Here is a 19976-nt window from a genome sequence, read left to right on the forward strand (position 1 = left end):
GCCACGGATGGAGCCAACCAATGATAGCTGCATTATTCATTCACGTGGAGTGAAGCAAATTCAGCGTATCGCAGAAGTTCCCCCCCGAATTTCAGGGCTGGCTGAGACTTAAGTTATAAAAGCTGCATGTTAAAAACTTGAGGGGAGGCGGTGATTGATGAGCTCACAGCTCCAGCAGAATGATTCAATTTCAGAAATTGTACAGCACATTTATTTTCTATACGCTGCTCTAACATACACACATTAGGTCCAGTGGTCATGAAGCATACAGATGTGTTTTTTAACACAAGTGTGTGTCTTCAGAAAAGGGCTCATTATGCAGGCGGTCTACGGCCAGTTTAAATTTAACGGCCCACTTCTTCACTGTGCTGTTAGAAGGGCCAGCCTGTCCCGGCGCTGCCACCGTGTCCTCATGAACTTCCTCGGGTGATAAAACTCCTGACGCCGCGGCAGAGGATGACTGCACCAAGGCCGATTATGTCCATTTTGTCAGACACTGCTGACTTGCGATCTTCATTTATCCGAAACGGAAATACCACAAAAGTTATTAACTTCAAACTTTCAGTGCAATCAATCACTCAGAGGAGTTGAACTGCACTGGAGGGGGGGCAGTGAGAGGTATAGCTCATTTCCTTTCACCCTGGGCCACAGACTTATCAATCAACACCCATAGCAGCATTATATGCATGCGTTCCAGTCTAAGCAAGCCTGCTGTCAGCCTTATATTTAATGGGCAGTGAAACACACACTCAAGCTGCAAACATAATGAGTGTGTAGGCAGTACTCTGTATGTATTAGCTAATATAGTATTAGCTAATCCTGCCTTAAATGTCAAGTACAAGGGAAAAGTGTTTACCCGCGTTCATTTAATTTGGCCCAGCCAGTCATCATCAGGTCACTAACTCGATCCAGAGTTCATACGTTCTCCTCAGGTTTCTCTGGTTTTCTCCCACAGTTCAAAAACAAGCCCATGTGCTAACCATTATTAGTCAGTCTAGTCTGCAGCAGCCCGTCCTATCAATTTGATGATCAAGTCAGTCAGGTCATCAGTCGTGTCAGTGGACTGACACGTTGCCGGGCCTCTGACCTGAAGTTGAAACCACCACAAACAGATACTGGAGGTTAAGATGAAACATCAAGTGCTTCTGTGAAAGGAAAAAAAAATCCTGTTTTGCAGTGTGTGACTGTGTATCTGAATTATTGGATATTATGTATCCATTATATATATATAATTCGATTTTATAGGCACCGTATATAAATGACAGGAATCACTAATGCCGTGTCGATTTACTGCAAATGTGTGTACTGTCTGATAGCAGCAGGGATCTGCTGTAGTGCCATTGTGCATGATGAGTCTTTGATGCCTTCGAAGGGTAAGAAAAAGGGCAAGAATGGTTTTCCTACAGGAGACAAACATCCTTGGAGGCTGTCCTTTCTACATGCTTTTGTGCATCGATAATACAGACTGACACGCACAAGATACTCTCAAAGAGAATCCGTCGGTTTGCATCAAGAGAGTGGCTGCCATGAAATAAACAAAGGAGAACTGACAATTCCTGTGATAGTACATACGTTCTCATGAATAGGATACATCCTCAGCCGTTCTGTCCGACCCTTATAGATTTACCACAGGATTACATTAGCTCCTTCTCCCCCAACAATAACTATTACCAAGACAGACGCCTCACTGTGACAAAAAGCTGCACAAATGGCATTGAAGCACGAGTGTGGGAAAGAACAAAGCTGTGCAACAAATGCCATGATCTGCAGCAGCAGCAGCTTCGTCCTCATTTCCAAAGCACGGAAACAAACACAATGTAAAAATCCATTGTTTTTTTATGTTACGAAAAAAAAAAAAGCACAGCGTTTGTTTTGCTGCCACATGTTGCCTTACTAAACTGGTGTCTAAAAGTGAAAAGATAGTTGCTGTAAATCAATTTAAATAAAATATTCGTATCCTGATTAATCAAATGGCTGTCCTTTGTTTCTATTCGCAATAAAACGCAAATCAATCGCACATTTCTATTCCGTAAATTAACCATATGAAGGATATTTTTCAAGTTATCTCCTTTAAACTTGGGACACCTCACATGTGCTTGCCTCATGCAAATGTTTGTTTTCATTAAACTAAAACATGAACAAATGTGGGCCTGAATATTCTCCAGCATAAGTTTAGAGATACTGCATGTAGAAAATATAAAGGGCTGAGGGGTTGACGGGGGACGAGAGGGGGGGGGTCCCAGTGACACTTTGAAGTTTGTTAGTACCGCACCGAGCACCTGGTCAGCCCAGGGTCAGATTACAGGAGGGACGGGTTATTTGAGCGTCAACAGATTTAAGGCGTTAGACATTTTGTGTATTTATCACATTTAAACAGCCACAGTAATAAAGGAGTATTTATAATTGTAGCTGTAGCCTTATATTTATATCCTTAAAATGGTTCATTACTATAGTTGTAGAAGGAGACGCCATCTTAAAATGCTATAAAAATATACATTTGTGAAGTTAAAAGAGTAGATAATGATGCAAATGTTGAATCTGCACAAACGTAGGATGATGTTATGGGTTCAAATGCAGCATTTCCCACGGATATTTCAACATGTTTCTCTATTAAAAATATAAAAAAAAAACAACACACCAAAAACCCCTGCAGCATTTCAAATCCACACTGTTTCAGTCAGGAAACCAAGTCACAGCCAGCGACGCTGCTGTTGAACAACACCAGATCCAATTACGTGTGACGTCTTTACATTCTGCCACTGCAAACAGGTGATAAACATGATGTTATCCTTATTTTTCAAACACATCTCAGAGGCATTCTTTGGGTGTGTAATTGCAGCACATTAAATGAAAAAAAAAAAAACAAAAAAACAAAAAGAACACCATCATGAAAAGCTCTGCACCTGCTGTTCAACCTGTCATACAGTGTCGGCTACAGTGTTTAACGTAGGAGGCTGAAAAGACGAAACAAGACAGAAAAAAAAACAAAAAACAAGACAGCGGTGTGGTGCAGTGGATGTGCTGGCAGATGGGTAAAACCTCCAGGTCTGATTCAGGCAACCAAGCCTGAAAATAAGTTTTCCAGCAGGACAACAGGTAATCAGCCGAGACAAGCAGTGATCAAGTGTATTCCGCATTAACAATTAGTCACTCGGCAGCAACGAGGCCTTGACAGAGATGTTGATCACACTGTTGCTGAGACAAACACCTTTGATGGATTAGACAGTCAAATGAAACAAGATGCTGGAGATCAAAGTGGGGCCCGAGGATCTTGTGAGTACAGGAAGCCAGATTGGTTCAACGCCGCTCCAAAAGAACGAGCGCTGGACCGGGGACTTCTGATGTGTTCGCTGTATGTCCTCGGGCCTGTTCTTATAGAAATGTCAGCCTCTTCTGCACCAAAGGAGAAGAAAAGGAGGAGGGCGCTGCTATATTTTTCAGGAGGCTCGTCTCATGTAACAACAGGTAACAGTCAAGGCTTTTACAACACTGAGGCGTATATTAATAATTTAATTTTTTAATTAAGTGTTCTTCTTGGGTTGTAGTTCACCAAGCTGCCACAGGTCCACATACAGTATAGCAGGTTTATCACTTTCTACCAATCACCTGCTCCAAAGTACCAATACACAGGATGAGGAAATTTACAGTGTGAGTCTTTGCAATCAGGGATATGTGGTGCCTCAGGGAATCAAACCCAGGACCCTCCACGCTCCGCTTTAAAGGCAGGCTGCTACACCTGACCCTGACATAGACTTTAGTTAGTCTTTCTGTCAATAGTTATTAGTATTTCCAGTGCAATTGAAAATTGAAGAGGAAGTAGTAGCAAAAAATAAAAATAAAAAAAATAAAAACCCAAGAGAACGTGGGCAGTTATTGGTGCCCTGACTTGACACGCCAAATAAATCTTTTAATGTGTCTAAATCCACATAGGAATGCATGACGACATGTCTACGGAAAAAGAAATGGCATCCAGTTCTGTATTATTGCCACAGGGGACTTTATACTGTGTTAAGTGTGACCAATCAGTTTAACTTGTGTCCTGAGAAACAACACGTTAGGTGGAGAAAATCAACATCTGCTGCCTGTCTCTCTGTCTCTCTGTCTCTCTGTCTCTCTGTCTCTCTGTCTCTCTGTCGCTCTGTTTTATATGTGGGGATCATTCAAAGAAATGTGATATCACACAGCACTCGGCTTTAAGATGGACACACTCAGAAACAAATAGGGAAAGTGTGAGAAATGGAAGGAAAAAGCCTTCGTCTCACACACACTTGTCACAGTGGGTAATGGAAACGGCCTGATGCTGTTGATCACATGTAAGGTGGAGATAATGGGCTCCTCTACTGGACTAAGAGGTCAGGGGTAGTACTGTACATAGATATGCACTACTGGGTACTAGTACTTCAACGTCTTAAATTCTTTGCATGTAACCTAAAGACTATTTCTATTTCAAAAGAATAATAACTAAAAAGAGCCATCAAAAACCACCGTGTGAAACGATCAAACTTACAGAGAAGAGCAGAAAAGACGCAGTTAATGGTTGAAGCTGCTCCCACTGTAAACGCCCTGTGCAGAAAGCAGATGATTGGATTTCTGCTGATTGTTCAACCGGCCGTGCAAATTTCATAAACGGAGTTCAAGCACGGAGAAACACAGAATGATAAAATGCATAAAAGAAGTCGGACTTTCACTGGATTTATTTCCGGCCCAAGTTTTACACGGCGTTTTACTGCAAACATTTGATTGTTCTGACATCTGCATAACGGTGAGTGCTGTTGCCATAGCAACACCTGAGATTGATGGCTTTGTTAAGAGGGAATAGTTACACATCATTAAACTGGTCTAATAGTGCATGGCAGTCATCTCAATAACCAGGGAGAAAACAATTACCAGGTCATTAAAATAAGAATAAATTAATGAAACACGTCGCACACGTGCATGAGTGACATGACTTTCCTGGTACTGTTGTTTGCAGGCGCTCTGTCAGACATTACTGTGAGGAACATCCTCAGATTGTCTCATTATTTGATCACATTTCTAACTCAGGTCACCGTTCTTCCTCCTCCTTCGAGGCAGGCTGTGTGGAAACTCCCTCTTTTCTACACTTTTATCAACGTGTTCCCAGGAACAGCGTCCAACTCCACAGCCCAGAGGTCTGGAAAAGAGCACAGCCATCCCGGCAATTTATGAGTGAAATTGGAATGAGTGCAGAGACAGGCATAGTCAAAAAGATGTGCCGCCACTGGCTGACAGGACCATTCAGGGTAACCATGCAGAACCACACATCACCACATGTGAGTCTTTATACATGTGCATGGACGGCAGCGACACTCCATCATCCTGGTGGAGGGTCAATCCATTTACAGCCGCTTGACTGGGATTCAATCACTGCTCCCAACAGGAGCAGGATGAAGGAACGACAGAGGTGCGGAGAAGCCCGCTCTCTCCTGGTGATTTGATGGGACAAATCTCTGGGGCGGGAGCTGTTTATGGGACATCGAACATTCAAATGTGTAGGTTTTGCCCCTTCATCAGGCGTTCAAGGACCATGAGGGGTTTGGGACAGTTTTACGTCGAACGCTCCTTCCTCCCCACTGGAGGAAGAATGCATAACAGGTGTGAACCCTGCACCAACAACAGCATGCATAACAGGTGTGAACCCTGCACCACTGCACCAACAACAGATATTATTATGATAATATTATTGGCACAATTTTTTTCTACTGTAAATTCTCATATTTGAATTTATTTCTAGGGGAGTAACAACTTGAGATGGGTTTGCAGTGAGCTCTCAGCCTAATAGAGAGACACAACTAGGACTGAAATGGAGAATCACTGAAATTGAAGACGTTTATTTACGCAGCACTTAGTCTATACATCACGGCGTCCACTGCATTAATCAGTGACACGATGGGCGGAGTAACCACGCGCTAACAGAGTCAACATGCGGGCGAGGAGCTGCTGGTTTTTATATCACTGGTACGATTGGATCTGTGTGTGCAGAACTCTTACACACACACACACACATTTAACATAACGTTACATTCTTCATCATTTTTAATTTTACTCTTGGTTACACTTTGAAAGCAACAAGACAAACCATTTCCTTGTGTGTCAAAACTCCCATTACACACTGTCACATCTGCTCTAAGTGCATCTCCGACTAACTGTGAGATGACTTCTAATAAGCCTTTCAGACAAAAACAAAAAACAAAAAAAAAAAAAGAAAAAGAAAGAAATTGAATATATACATTTCAGTTTGACGTGAGAACACAAACCAAATTAAACCAGCTGGAGAAAGATTCACGCGGCTGTTTTGGCCTCTTTCTTGCACGGCGGCATTTAAATCTCTTGCAATAAGGCAGTCTGTTCCTACAAGTAAATGCATGGTTAGACATAATAGAGTCTGCATGAAAATGAGCAGAGAGATTCAACTCCATTTATATTTGCATCACTAAATAAAGGAGCAGGGAGTTCAACACCACCGGCCGAATGAAAACCCTTTAATAAATGCATTTCATGCGAGACAATATCTTTATCAACTAAGTGCCTTTGTCAGCGGGAGTTCTTATAGCTCACAGGACTAGAGATCCAACCATTAATAATAAAATAAAAAAATAAAAAAACAACTCACATACAAGAGAACCAAGCTGGAGCTGGGTTTGTGTCTAACTTCTGAAGTAGGTCAGTGTGTGGTCGTTGGTTTCACTCTTTTCTCTTTATTTTCTCTCATTAAAACGACTCACTCATAAATATGGATGGTTGACAACCGAAGGGAAATGTTAATTATACACAACTTGTTTATTTTTCATTCATGAACATGACCATGAACAAAATGAGATGAGAAGTTATATGTTATACATAAAGTGGGGATACATGAGGAGGTCGAAGAAAAAGGGGGGGGGGGGTGGACGGCGGGTGGTCTATTTCTGCACATATCTGCCGTAGATGTCTATTGGTGAATTCCTTCTTTATGGAATTATGGCTGATGTTCTACAGAACTGACTTTAGACGAAACTCAAGTAAAAGGAGCTAAAACTAAAGCACGCTTTAAAAATGTCAGCCAGTTTTCTAACTTCCCAGTAACAGCCATAGATACAGTTTCTAAAGATTTAAAGTCACTTCAACCACCAAGAGTTCGTCACAGACTTTTAAACTTATGCTTTGGAGCTAAAATAAAAAATGTAAATGTAACAAGTCTTAAAGGATTTGCAGCAGCTCTGATTAGAGAGTAAACAAATCTAATTCGATGCTCATTATTTGAGGCTGTTTCATAGAGAAACTACTGTTTGGCCTCTGAGGACAGATTCAATCTGTATCTTACCTACCGCCGACAGAGAATTCAGTTCCCTATATTGCTGTGTTGACCTGCTGGACAAGTCAGTCAAATGCCTCTTGCTATTGCTAATAGAAAGTAGCAGCACACAGGGAAGACGTGCCTCAGGACAAACACCTACTGAGCTCTGGCCCTTTTGCTGCTGCAGCGCTCTTTAATATCCAGCATGAACCCTCAGGTGTCGGCCCCTTCCTGCCGTTTAATGACGGAGGTAACCTTGAAATGGATCACACCGGAAGAATTGTTTAATTTCACAGTCCTTCCTTTCAAATTTGGATATGGTTAATTTGTCTGGTGTTTAATAGGCCTGACAGGATTAGCATTCAGTTCACTCTGGATAAATATGTATGCAGATGAACTGCGAGCCACACAAAGCAGACAGGAGGACGCTGGGTGGAATGATTTATGTACTAAACCGCACAATAATGGAATGCCACTGACTGGACTATTTTTACTTGTAAGGTAAAGTGCTTCACGTCACCGCTGCACTTGATGATGTGGGGAATATTTAAATATCCGTTTAGGGTCCAGACATTTTGACCTTGGACAAAATAACAAGCGATAAAACCCAGATTAGGAGAGACTCTGAATGCAGAGAGAGCGGCTGCCAAGAGTAAGAGCATTCTGGCTGTGTCCACATGCACTTTGGAGGTTCGAACTGCCATAATAGACTGTTGCATCAGACTCAGGTTGCATCAGATTTTGTGGCATACCAATAAACCAATAAGAGAGCCCATCCCATCACAAAACAGATGCCCTTGCACTTTTAGCAGAATGCTGTGATAAGGTCGAATATGCCAGGTAGTAAAGAAACACTCCTCTGCAGAGGAAACAGATCTGCTCCTGGGCCATGTGGACACCTAGTCTGCCACATCGATTATTGGTTTTCTCATGTTTCAGCCTCACACAAAAAGAATATTTGGCTGCAAAACAATGACAGTATAAGAAGCAACATGGTTCACACAAGACCAGGGTCTGGACGCAAAGAACAAAAAAAGAAACCACCAAGAGAATGGAATGAAATATCCCACACGCAGTACCCATAAGAGAATGGAATGAAATATCCCACACGAAGTACCAGTGTACCACACAGTAGTGGGAGTGGCCTGGTGTCGCTTACTGCAGTTCAGAAGCCCACATGTAACAAAGAGGAGAAATAATGATAGTCAGTCATTGGGTCTCACCCTCTTCTGTTTGTATGCACACGCACCACCGCCCCGTATCACTGAATATCTCAGAAATGTATCCTTTAAATGAGACAGCAGTAGCACTCAGCTCATCATCTTATCACCATAACACAGCGGAATAGACTCTGAGTTTTCATCACAACAACGTGAGGGATCGGCTAAAGCGCTCTTTTTTTCTTCTGTTTTTCTTTTTTTTCTTCACACACACACACAGGTATTCACCGACCTTTACCGTCACCTGACCTTTTACAAATATATATACGTCTAACCCTAATTTAAAGCTAACTCTAATCTCCAAAATAAACTTGCACAAGAACAAAATATTCTCACAACAATAGTATTTTTTTTTTTTACAAATCCCAGTCCCAACAAGTACAGCTATCCCAGGTAAGTACACACATGCACACAGCTGGTTTTAATCATCATCCATTCCCTAACGTCCTGCTCTAACCTTTGACCTTTTAAACGATTACAAATACAAGCCTAATCTTAACAGTTACTCTAACCCTAACCCAAATAAATCCTGAACCTTAAATACCCTCTCACTTAGGAGCGACCTCCAAGAACACACCTTCAGACAATAACGATATAATAACTCTTGACAAGTAGCAACGAGGAAAAAAAGTGTTTCTGTAGCCCATATGATCAACATAAATTATTCTTATTTTTGTCACTGATGCAGCATTGGCAGACGTGACAGCAATTTTTCCCCTGGATGCTTCCGCTGTGACGGTATAGGATAAATTATCATAATGCTAACCCCTGGGCAGAATGCTAAATATCATTGTTCGGTATTTGGCTCTGCATGGAAAAATAAATACCAAAATGAAAAAACAGGGTCAATGCAAAAACCAGAAATGACTGGAGCAGAGCTGCAGATCCTTTAGGTGACGATACGATGTGATATGATGTGAGATAAAACTGTTATCAGTCACAAACCTGTGAGTTCATGTGCATGTACAATTTACTCCAAAAATCAAACCACATATATCTAAACCATACAGTGGGGTGACTGTCCTAACTGGAGGCTTGTTCCATATCAGTGATGGTGTCGAACAAACACTCATGAAAGCTAATAAATGAGCTGTGTGAGGATGAGTGCCGTGTTTTCCCTCTGGTCACAGGAAATGCTGAAGTAAAAAGACGGCATCATTGCCAACAGTCTGATGATATCTAGTATTCGTAATAATTACCTGCTGAAATTGCATTATTGGAAAACTGATATACTGGCAATTAGATTTTCCACTTTATTGAGGGATAATTCATCGGTCTTTTGCTCCCATTGCAAATACGGAGGAATCCCCGACCGAAACCTAATAAATAAGATCCTCTACGGACAACCAGGGTTTAGGAAGACACTGTAATGTGGGTTAAAGCAAGGTAAAAGTATGGATATATATTTATAAAAATGTATCTATGAAAGACACAGAACTTGCTGCATAGCGATGCCATTTCACAAAGTAAAAAAAAAAAAAACCTAATCTTCTCACAGTAATTTAGAGTATGGTATTCCCGTAATTGTTATCAGACATAACGAACTAGCCTTTGTTGTCATCCCCGGTGACAAATTGTGATAATTTTTGGATCAGAGTGAAACTATAAAAATGTCACAGATAATCCTGAACTATTTACTACAAAGAGCTTTTTTTGTTACAAACATCAGAGAGGGCATAAAATATGTGGATCTTAATTAAAACCACTGCACTCACTTAACCACCAAATATGTAATGCCTCCCTGACTGCCATCCACACATGTTGTTTTGTCCGCTTTAAAAGAAACTGCTTCATTTTTGTTCCAGTTATTTAAGGTTCACTTCAGAAACTGTTCTTTTTTTTTCATTCAGAATAATCGTGCTCCCATCAGTGGTTCGTTGTTGAACTGGATCAGAGTTCATCAGATCTGTGTAGTTCATGAAGACTTGCATCGACTATTTAAAATCAGATTAAACCAATCAAACAACATGTTATACTATAATTAAACTGCAGGCAACTAATCAATAGACAATTCCACTTTTTTTATTTACCATTTTGTTTGTTTGTTTGAACACATTCTCATAGCCCTCAGGCGACCTGACTGCAGGCAACTAATCAATAGACAATTGCACTTTTTTTTATTCAAACAAAGGGACGTGACATCACATCCTGTACATAAAATCTAAACGTCCAAAATATATAAACCTACCATGAAAATGCACAGACAGGAAAGACAGGGAAACTCACTCTTCTCCTGAGTTTGTGTGCATGTTCCGGAATGTTCTGTTGATGGAAGGAGGGAGGGGCGGGTCATATCTATGCTTGGAAATAGAGCCTAACTGTTCAGCACTTCTTGAGCAATAAATCAGTTCCTTGGTCAACCTGGCCAAGAGCATTTTCAAACCCATTTGCAGAAGATAATGCCAGCTATTCTTCCCAGCCCCAGGGACAGAAGGGCCAGCCTCATGAATCATTGCCCTTTTAGAGGAGCTGTAGCATGGATATCACCTTGCTGTGTCCATAGGGTTCTCTTGACTCTTCCTGGTAGGCTGAAACAACGATGGCAAGGAGAAATGTTTGAACTGCCACTGAAAGTGAACAAAAATCTGGAGGTTGACGAGGAGGATGATTCAGACGCAGCAATGAAACCAATATGTCAAGATTTGTACAACAGACATGCTGCTGCGCAGGGCCTTTGTTTACTGGGTTTCAAAGCCGAAAGATTTTTTTCTTTCTTCAATACTTTAAATTGAGGATCAGAATCTCATTGATTAGTTGCCTGCAGAGTGTGTGTGTGTGTAGTATGTATACTGCATACACCCAAAGATCCTGGTTACCACTACATATACAATAAATTCTATTTATTACAGTGAGAGTGAAATGAGTTTCCCTCTCTCCACCACTAAAGCCACTCTATGACCTCATGCTGTGAAGTTCCATTACTTTCCGCCGACAGTTGGGGAAATTCAACATACCCTCAGTCCTGCTCTATAACCTTGGAACATACTTATTGTGGGGCTGATGAATGCTTGTAATGTGCAGCCATGTATTGGATCATTTATATGATCATAGTCCATATTTATTTTTATATATATACACACACAGGATACCGGAGAACAACTTATCATTGTGGTCGCTGCACAGACATTCAATTACCACAGGTTCAAAAGTTGCGGCGCTTCTTTGAAGAAGTCACACCAGCCTGGATGAAAAAACAACAGTCGCGGCCTGATCTTTACATCTTTGTTATCGTAAAAGACCAAAGTCATTTCTGTAGTTCTGGTGTTAAGACATATCACTTTGGGTTGAAATAAAAATGGACAATGTTCAAAATCTAAACATCCGTTGACGTTAAATTCACAAGAATCAGTATGTTATGGTGCATTTATATTTATCATATATATATATTTATTTATGTTTTTATCATTATAAATCTTTTTTACTAACCCTCTGTCTAATTTTAAACCTAGTTCTTCGAACATCACGCCCCCGGATCATTCACCCTCAAATAAGTCCCTGAATGACTGCATTAGAGGGCTTTATTAAAGTCACTCATCTGAGCTCAATGAAAACAGCAGCTCTTTAAGTGTTGCATGTCCTTAAATCCGTCACAGAACGATTACATTACAGGGTTTTATTAGAGTCACTCGTCTTCACTTGTGTCGTGTATTTGGGTTTTAATCAAATCACAACATCTTGGAAAAATATCTGCACACAAACTGTGAAGGCTTCCTGTGTTGAACAGGGGCCACAGGCCAAACAACATTTGGACAGTAGAAGCAATATCTGAAATGAGGCATCATCTCTACAGCCACGGCGTAAAGTACTCTCCAAAAAAACCTTCAGGCTGGCATTTGCAAAAATCTAGATTTTTTTTAATGTACCATCTTTATTTGCTGCTTTCATTTATTTATTGCTTGCCCATGCTGTAGGGTCTGACATAATGACATGTTGTCAACACTAATGGTGTCCGATGGCTTCTAGCCTGACAGCACAGTGTGTGCCAAGGCCATTGGTAACCCTCCACGGACAAGCAGTCGTCATCTTTGTCCCTCACCAGCAAAGAGCCCTGGCCTCGCTCCCTAAAATCACATCCATCTGCCATGCCAGCAGGGAAAACACAGAGCAAACGTAGCACTTTTCTGCCACTCACTGTCGTGCTTTAGCACACCAAGCTAGTGGTAAAGAGGGTCAAAGCCTTCACTTACCGCAGTCCAAGTATGGACAACACGTCAGAGACACCTCAAAGAGTGTTCTAACACAAGGGAAGCTGACTTTTTAAAGTTGCTATTCAAAAAAATAACACTTGTGGAAAACTTCTTGGAAAAATTAGAATCAAAACACCGGAACCCTTTCCCTAAAGTCCGTCTTATTTGAGGTCTATACACTACTTAGCTGTGTCTTCATTGAAAATGTGCCCTTTTTTTTTTTTGCAAGATTCTTGAGTATATCTTTTGCACCAAGTCACATCACTGCTTCTCTGCTTTGTCTAAAGTCAACCTTAAGTTTCAAATATTTCTAAAATGCTCTTGCAAAGCTTCAATAGTTTGAGCAGGTTTCCATTCAAGACCAGTGAAAACTCTTTTTCAGTTTATTTCTGAGGGTTGAAAAGACTAATTAAATAAAACGTAACAAAGTTCAACACTTGACAAGGACATATTTCTAAAAACCTGTTAAGATGCTTGAGAATCCTGTCTTAATATCTGTAACTTTCACATCTCTAACATCAGTCCTAGAATGTTGTGATTCACAAATAGTTATTATAGTAGAATAGTTATCATAATTCTAAAGAGCTTCTCAGCTAAGCATTAGTAGAAACGGGTACAAATGCAAAGAGGAAGGACAGAGTTTGTGTCCATGGATACTTCCAAGGACGTTTTGTTCTGGTATATGCCACAAGTACAAAGAAATGTTGTCCAGTTCAAACTGCATTAAAACTGGATCTTTGATCACAGCTCTGTGTCTCATCTACATAACCTATGCAAATTTGTCATTTTTCTTTCACTTTGAATCACAGAGTGTGTGACATTTAAGTCCAGCCTGATAAGATGGCTGACTGTTTGACCTTCATGTAATGGTCTGCATCAGCTCTGAGTGTGTGTGCATTTGTGTGAATGCGAGTGTGTGCGCATTATGTGTGTGTTCTAATTAGATGTGAACCTGGGAAGAATAAGTTGACAGTGACAGGAAAATGAATGATGCTGGTCGTGATTCTATTTGTCACCGTGGTGTTGATCTGACAAAAACGCCTGCACTTCTGCTGACTGGACAAATGCATACTGTAGCACAGGCATCAAGGTCTTATGGGTAGTTACACGTTCCGTCCTGTCAAGCTGCTGGTAAATTTGCCAATACACATGATGAGATAAAATTGTCTCGTAGCGTTGGCCAGGAGGGCCTTCCATACAGAATCTATATTGGGATCATAAATGAAATATTAAATCACCCACATAAGACCACCACTGAGGACATGAAGCTATTTGGGCTCTAATGATTCATAAAATCCACAGATGGACTTGATGTATTACAACAGCATCCTACTTTTTCATATATTTTCATGACTTTCAAAACAGGAAGGGCCAGGCAGCAGCTGAACTCAACACTTTCAAAACAGGAAGGGCCAGGCAGCATCTGAACTTAACACAACTCACAATGTTTAACATCTTAATGTAAATCACTGAGTAAAAAGTCTTTGTCTGTGTTGATTCCTGCACAATAACAGAAACGCTGGACACAACATATACAGAGAAACAGTCAGTCACACATCAAATCAAAACTACATTCAAAACTGCAGCACCTGTGTGAAACCTATGTACACACAGGAAGATCATGCAAACACCAGACTGAAAAACTGAGGCTTGAACCCGTGAACTGTTGTTCAAACATCTTCAAACCTGTGTAATTATTTCGTTTGAACAGAAACGACAATTCATTTTCTCATTGGTTGAGCTAATAATCCAAGTGGCGTGACAGTTCCTAAACTAAACAAGCTGTTATTAATATTTAACAATTCAAGAATCCGTAATCACTCACGTCATAAAAATACTTATCACAAGAAATTAGCCACAGCTGCAGTTTACACACGATAAACTGCCTCACTCCTTAATGTCATCTGTTTCCACAAACAGATATAAAATAGGTTTCTGTTTAGAGAACAAGACCAAACTCATTTAGAGAGGCTAAAACCTAAAGATGGATTTCTTTCATAAAGTTAGAGCTGAGACAGCGTCTGTGCCCTAAGTCTGAAGAATGGGAATCCATCTATACCCATCTGAGATCATAGATCACGGTAAATGAACAGCAGCGACTGTGTCGAAATCTCACTACAGACTTTGGTATGAATACCAATGAAAGGCCACCTGCACACTGTGTTCATTATATCAGCCCATTGTCTGGAGGTTTAAATCCAATTCAACTTCTATTGACAGAAAGAGCAGTGTTGTGTTTGACCAGGTGACAAAAAAAAAAAAACTATAAATGAAAGACTAGTTTAATGTAAGTTTAGGCAAATTAATTATATTTCATCACATTTTATGGGAATTAAAATGTTTAAACAAGCACTGAAGAAATCGAATCCTCCACTATTAGATCAGAGTTGATTTTTTTTACCTTTTTAGACAACAGTTCAATTAGGAAAATTAAAATGAGGTAATTTCCCAAAGAACGTAGACACCAAAACATTCCAAACTGCTAACGAGGTCTTGATCATATCAGGTATGCTCCTGCACAAGAAGGAAATACACTTAGTATGAAAATAAATATGATGTAAAATAAGAAGGTATTTTTAAACTGAGCAAAACACCTGTTATATCTAAAGTTAAATACAAGAACTGGCTGCAGTGGTGGGAAACATCAACACCGTGTGGACAATTAGCCCGTCACCGTGGTGCAGGAAGATGGCGTCTGGAAAATTCCAAAGCTCTACATTAACATTAACCAAGACCTACATCACATTGTTGAGAACTCTGAGAGCCACTGCACACTGGCCTGATTGGGCTGTGATAAAATGTCTTCGTTATCAACATCAAATCAACAGAGCCCTCATAGACAATCTCAGCTGTAATTAAAATGGACTGAAGCCAAAAACACAGAGGACAACCAAACAGACAGAAGCACCTTCACCAACACTCCTTAAAAATTACAACCTAAGAGAAATGGTACAGCTGCAGAGAGAACAACACCAGACATGTTGTAATTATTATTATTATTATGATAAATAATGGCAAAAGCAATTATTTTCAGTATATTACGGGAAAGAAGCTAAAGGCAATTAGCTGGCAGATCATGTGTTTCACCAATGTAAACCATGGAATTATTAATATCAAGGAAAAATATCACGGAATACTTCAACCTGCAGTGTGTGCAAATAAAATGGAATGTGGAGTGTGTGTTCAGTCAGATCATTTTCGCACACATTAAAATAATATCATATTTCTAAGCAAAGTTAAACGCTTGTGATATTGCTAACTAAAAACTGGGACGTTCAGCTGGATCTTTTAGCTGCACTAAACCTGATCAAAGCTGGAGCTGCTAAAAGTCAATTTTACCCTGAAGTGATAACAATTGAACACTCGAACTGGTCGAAAAAAAATCAAGTAACACCTGTGTTTAGCAGGATTGTTTTGATTAAAGCTATCATCCGACAATTGTGGACATGGAACAAGTACAAAAACCCCTCTCCGTCCAAACTGAACGTTAAAGTTGTAGTACACAGGGGCAGGGGATGTGTAATTCAAAGCAGAGGCACATCTATACCTAGGAGGTCTTTCTGCCTAAATGAAAAACAGACAGGACTGATTAACCTAACAATTGACCTTTCCATTTCATCCATATTTACTAGTTCACTCAGCAGCACTAACACACTCAAGTTAAAACAACAAATTACCCCAAGGAAAAGATGAACCCCACCCCCACCCCCCTGTGGTAGCCGAGGCCATTTTTAGGCCATGTCTGTTTCCACTTTGCCCATTGCGGGGTTGCCCTATAAAACACTGGTGTAAATGGTTTATAATGCCACCAGTGGACTCTGAAATGAGAGACCTGGTTTCAATCAGCAGTCAAATTGCTTCTACATTACCCTTGCAGACGGAGTAGTAAATCACTTTTTGCCTGTGTGCTGCTGACGTAAACGAACAGGCATTGTTAAAAGTCCACCAAGCGTGCTACTAAGAGCAGCCAGTCTGAATGTGGGGATGGTAAACAGGACAATAACAGTTGCCCCAGACCCTGGAGGTGAAACTGTGAAACACCCTGATGTCTAAGCAGAATTCCAGCATATTTTGCACTCCTCCTCGTACAATCTTCACTGACATGCAGCCCTGAAGAAAAACCTACATCTAAAAGCCTGAGTCGTACAAACCCCGTGCCAAAGAGCCCCATCAAACCAGTTTGAACCAGTTTGCCTAGTTAAAAAGAGTTCTGGTTTCTCCGTGCCAACGCCCTGACAGTGGGCCAGTGTTGGGCATCTCAGAGCACTTATAATTCCCTATAAATTCAAGAAACGTTGATCCCGCCCACCACAGACCAACACACTACGGGCAGAACCTTTCATTAGGACTCCAGGGCCCTGAAATTACAACAATTTCCCCCATATGGAAAGCATGAGAAAGCCTGAGTTTGGAAGAGACCTGTGCCAAGTGGTTTCTGCAGCGTGTGGCCACAACGGAGCTGGAACCCTTTTAAAAATGCCATTCAGCTACCAATGGTTCCAGGGAGCGCTGACAAATGAAGAAACTGAGACAGATGCTCTGGCTTCTGGTACTGGACCAGACCCTAATAGGAAATATCCAATACTACATGACAAATTACAGACAGTCCAAGGGTGTAGAGGGTCGTCTAACAGAAGAAAAAAAACAGCTTTAAATAAAAATAAAACCATTTTGGTTTGTTATTGGAATCTCTTAATTAATTGGCATCCGGTAAAGCAACATAAACATAGTTTAACTCTTTCTGATATTTCTGATGTGGCGCTTTGGCCCAGAGGCAATGTCTCTGTCATTGGTGTGGAACCCCAGGGTTCACCTCCTGGGCAAGTTCGAATCCCGGTTAGGGCGGTTAACAGCTTCCAGTGGACTCACCACCCGCAGGAAGGTTTGGGGTGCAATGTGATTTTGGCTGCTGCCCCGGTAACGGATAAATGGATGGATATTTTTAATTTTACTGATACACAAAGTACTCCTTGAACACATACCAATGTGAAACACACGAAGAACTGCAGCATAGAAGCCAATACGAACAGAAGCATCAGTTTAAAGGACGACTGATGAGGAACTGGCGAGGAACAGAAGACAAAGACGCCACTAATCCATTGAGGGTCAACCATTCATGCCTTGGGACTTAAGGGGATTAGGTCAAGTGCATCAAATGCCTTCTTGAGAATTACTCCAAAATAGTTCGAGTACAGCAGGCTGTATAGAGGCTGGGCAAAATGTTCAAAAAAATAATCTGAAACATAAACATGACTGTGCAGCGTTTGAGAACAATCATTCAGACAAATTAGATCAAACACTGAGAAAATCCAGAATCTCACTATTATATTTGTCCTACAAACTGGTTCACTGCTTATTTCGTTGTCATATTATTATGCTGTCAATAAATATTATTACTACATGCAGTAGTAGTTGTCGTTGTAGCCGTGTTACACAAATTGGAATGATACAGAGAAGATTAGCATGGCCACTGGATGACACGAACATTTTGAGAAGCGTTCCTCATTGGCTGTAATTTCCCATCTTGGGATCAATAAAGTATATCTATCTGGTTAGTAAAATATGTGGGTAAATATCTTGCCATTTTATGCATTTCCATTTGTTTTCTAAAAACAGGACACTTTTTCCCATCCTAGTGAGTAATGCATTTTGGATATTAACATTTTTTCTAACTTTTCATACAGGCTGATTTACATCTACAGCCCTGAACCAGGGCCTGTCACTGACACTGACAGCTACAGACCAAACACCAACAGTTCTGCATTTCTATGCAGAAACATATCTGATGCAATTAGAAGAAACTAACACAACCTGGTGAGACTCTTTCAGTTTGGCCTGTGGTCAGGCCATATCAACGTGCCTGTGACAGCTATAATCCAATTTGTTCATTGATGAAGGACGGCCATGGGGCTGGTCCAGCCTGTCAATCACCATGCAAAACTGCTGCCAGTCTGCCTTCAAATAAACACCAGCAGGGCTGCGGGCTTGATGCAACGCTGCAAAAACTCTTCCTCTGAACCCAGTCTTCATCCTCCGTCACCTAGTCTGAACAGATCCATACATCAACAGGGAATATGGATTATTTATCACACGATAACACACGGGTGAAACCCTGTCACGTCAACTGCTTCACCGAGGAGTTCTGTGGTCGCTGATTATCAAAATGTCTGCTTGTTTTTGCTTGGCTGCAGGGGGCAAAGTCATGACATCAAACCTGTCTCTGCAGTCCTGTGTGCTGCTGCTGCTGCTGCTGCTGCAGCTGTGGTGGCGGTGACGGTGGTTTTCCGAGGACAGATGAATGACACATACATCACAGCAGCTCCAGCAGCTGATGGACACACAACACCTTAAATACCTGTCTCTCTTTAGTACTGATAAATAAAGAAACAGCATCCATTTCACATTTGCCCCCCCATCCCACCCCCTCAGGGGCACTTGGACACAGAAACATGCCTCACCTGCACATGAAGTGATAACTAGGTTTGTAATGAAAGGATGGCAGAGGTGGAGGAGGCGAGGAGGAGTGGGGGGTGAATTTGTATTTTATGGTAAATTATTTTCAACAGAAGGTCAAGGATGGGAGCAAATGATGACATCAAAACAGAGAAACAGAACCCTGTGAAGGGCAAAGTCATGCTCCACAGATCTACACTGATCTACTGTTCAATAATTCAACTGTGATTCATCTCCACAGATTTCCTGCCTGATTGGAGCTCGAAGCTGCAGCTCTGTCAACTTCTGAGCGTCAGCGCAAAAAAAAAAAAATGTCTGGACGTTAAACCCCACATGAGGATGAAGTAACGGAGAACAGTGTCGCCCCCTGTTCGTCCGTGCCCCTGGAGGTACGTGCGACAGTAACGGAAGGCTGAATGCACCTTGTGCGGCAGAGTTATTGCCACAATAAAAGTTGGTACATACGCAATTCACAACTGACGCAAATGCAGACTGGGTCCGTTAAAGGCGGATTCACAACTTACACCGGATCTCACCTTTTCTCCTGGAGCACATTTTCACCGTCTTCCCCTGCTCGCACTGTCAGCAAAACATTCACATACAATGCACAAAGTTCCGTTAAAAAAACCCAAACAAAGATGGTATTTTCACAAACAAAAATCAACTGGAAGAATGCATTGAAGACAAACAACGGTGCACTCACTCAGTCTCCTCTTTGTCACCGCCGTGGGCATTTCTCTCCCTGCACGAACCGCTACACCGTTTAGTCCCGTCCCCAAAAATCCACTTAGTGTGATCCACAGACAGCAGACGCACGCCTTA

The 19976-nt window shown here is 41.2% G+C and overlaps 1 protein-coding gene and 1 non-coding gene across 3 annotated transcripts in view; one reads left to right on the forward strand and one right to left on the reverse strand.

Moving 5' to 3' along the window:
* ptprfb (protein tyrosine phosphatase receptor type Fb) overlaps nucleotides 1–19976 on the reverse strand; it is a 159618-nt gene extending 139642 nt beyond the window's left edge. Inside the window, exon 1 of one of the 2 annotated variants that reach the window (XM_025052511.1) lies at nucleotides 19858–19976. The gene's annotated coding sequence lies outside the window, so the exon portion shown is untranslated. Of the gene's footprint in view, nucleotides 1–19690; nucleotides 19711–19857 lie in introns of those variants that run through there. The other variant, XM_025052512.1, reaches the window with a different exon arrangement.
* LOC112486312 (U6 spliceosomal RNA) lies at nucleotides 18111–18211 on the forward strand. Its single transcript, XR_003048740.1, has one exon. It is a non-coding gene; the product is annotated as a U6 spliceosomal RNA (small nuclear RNA).

This window comes from Cynoglossus semilaevis, chromosome 20 (assembly GCF_000523025.1).
Source record: "Cynoglossus semilaevis isolate Cse_v1.0 chromosome 20, Cse_v1.0, whole genome shotgun sequence".
NCBI lineage: Eukaryota > Metazoa > Chordata > Actinopteri > Pleuronectiformes > Cynoglossidae > Cynoglossus > Cynoglossus semilaevis.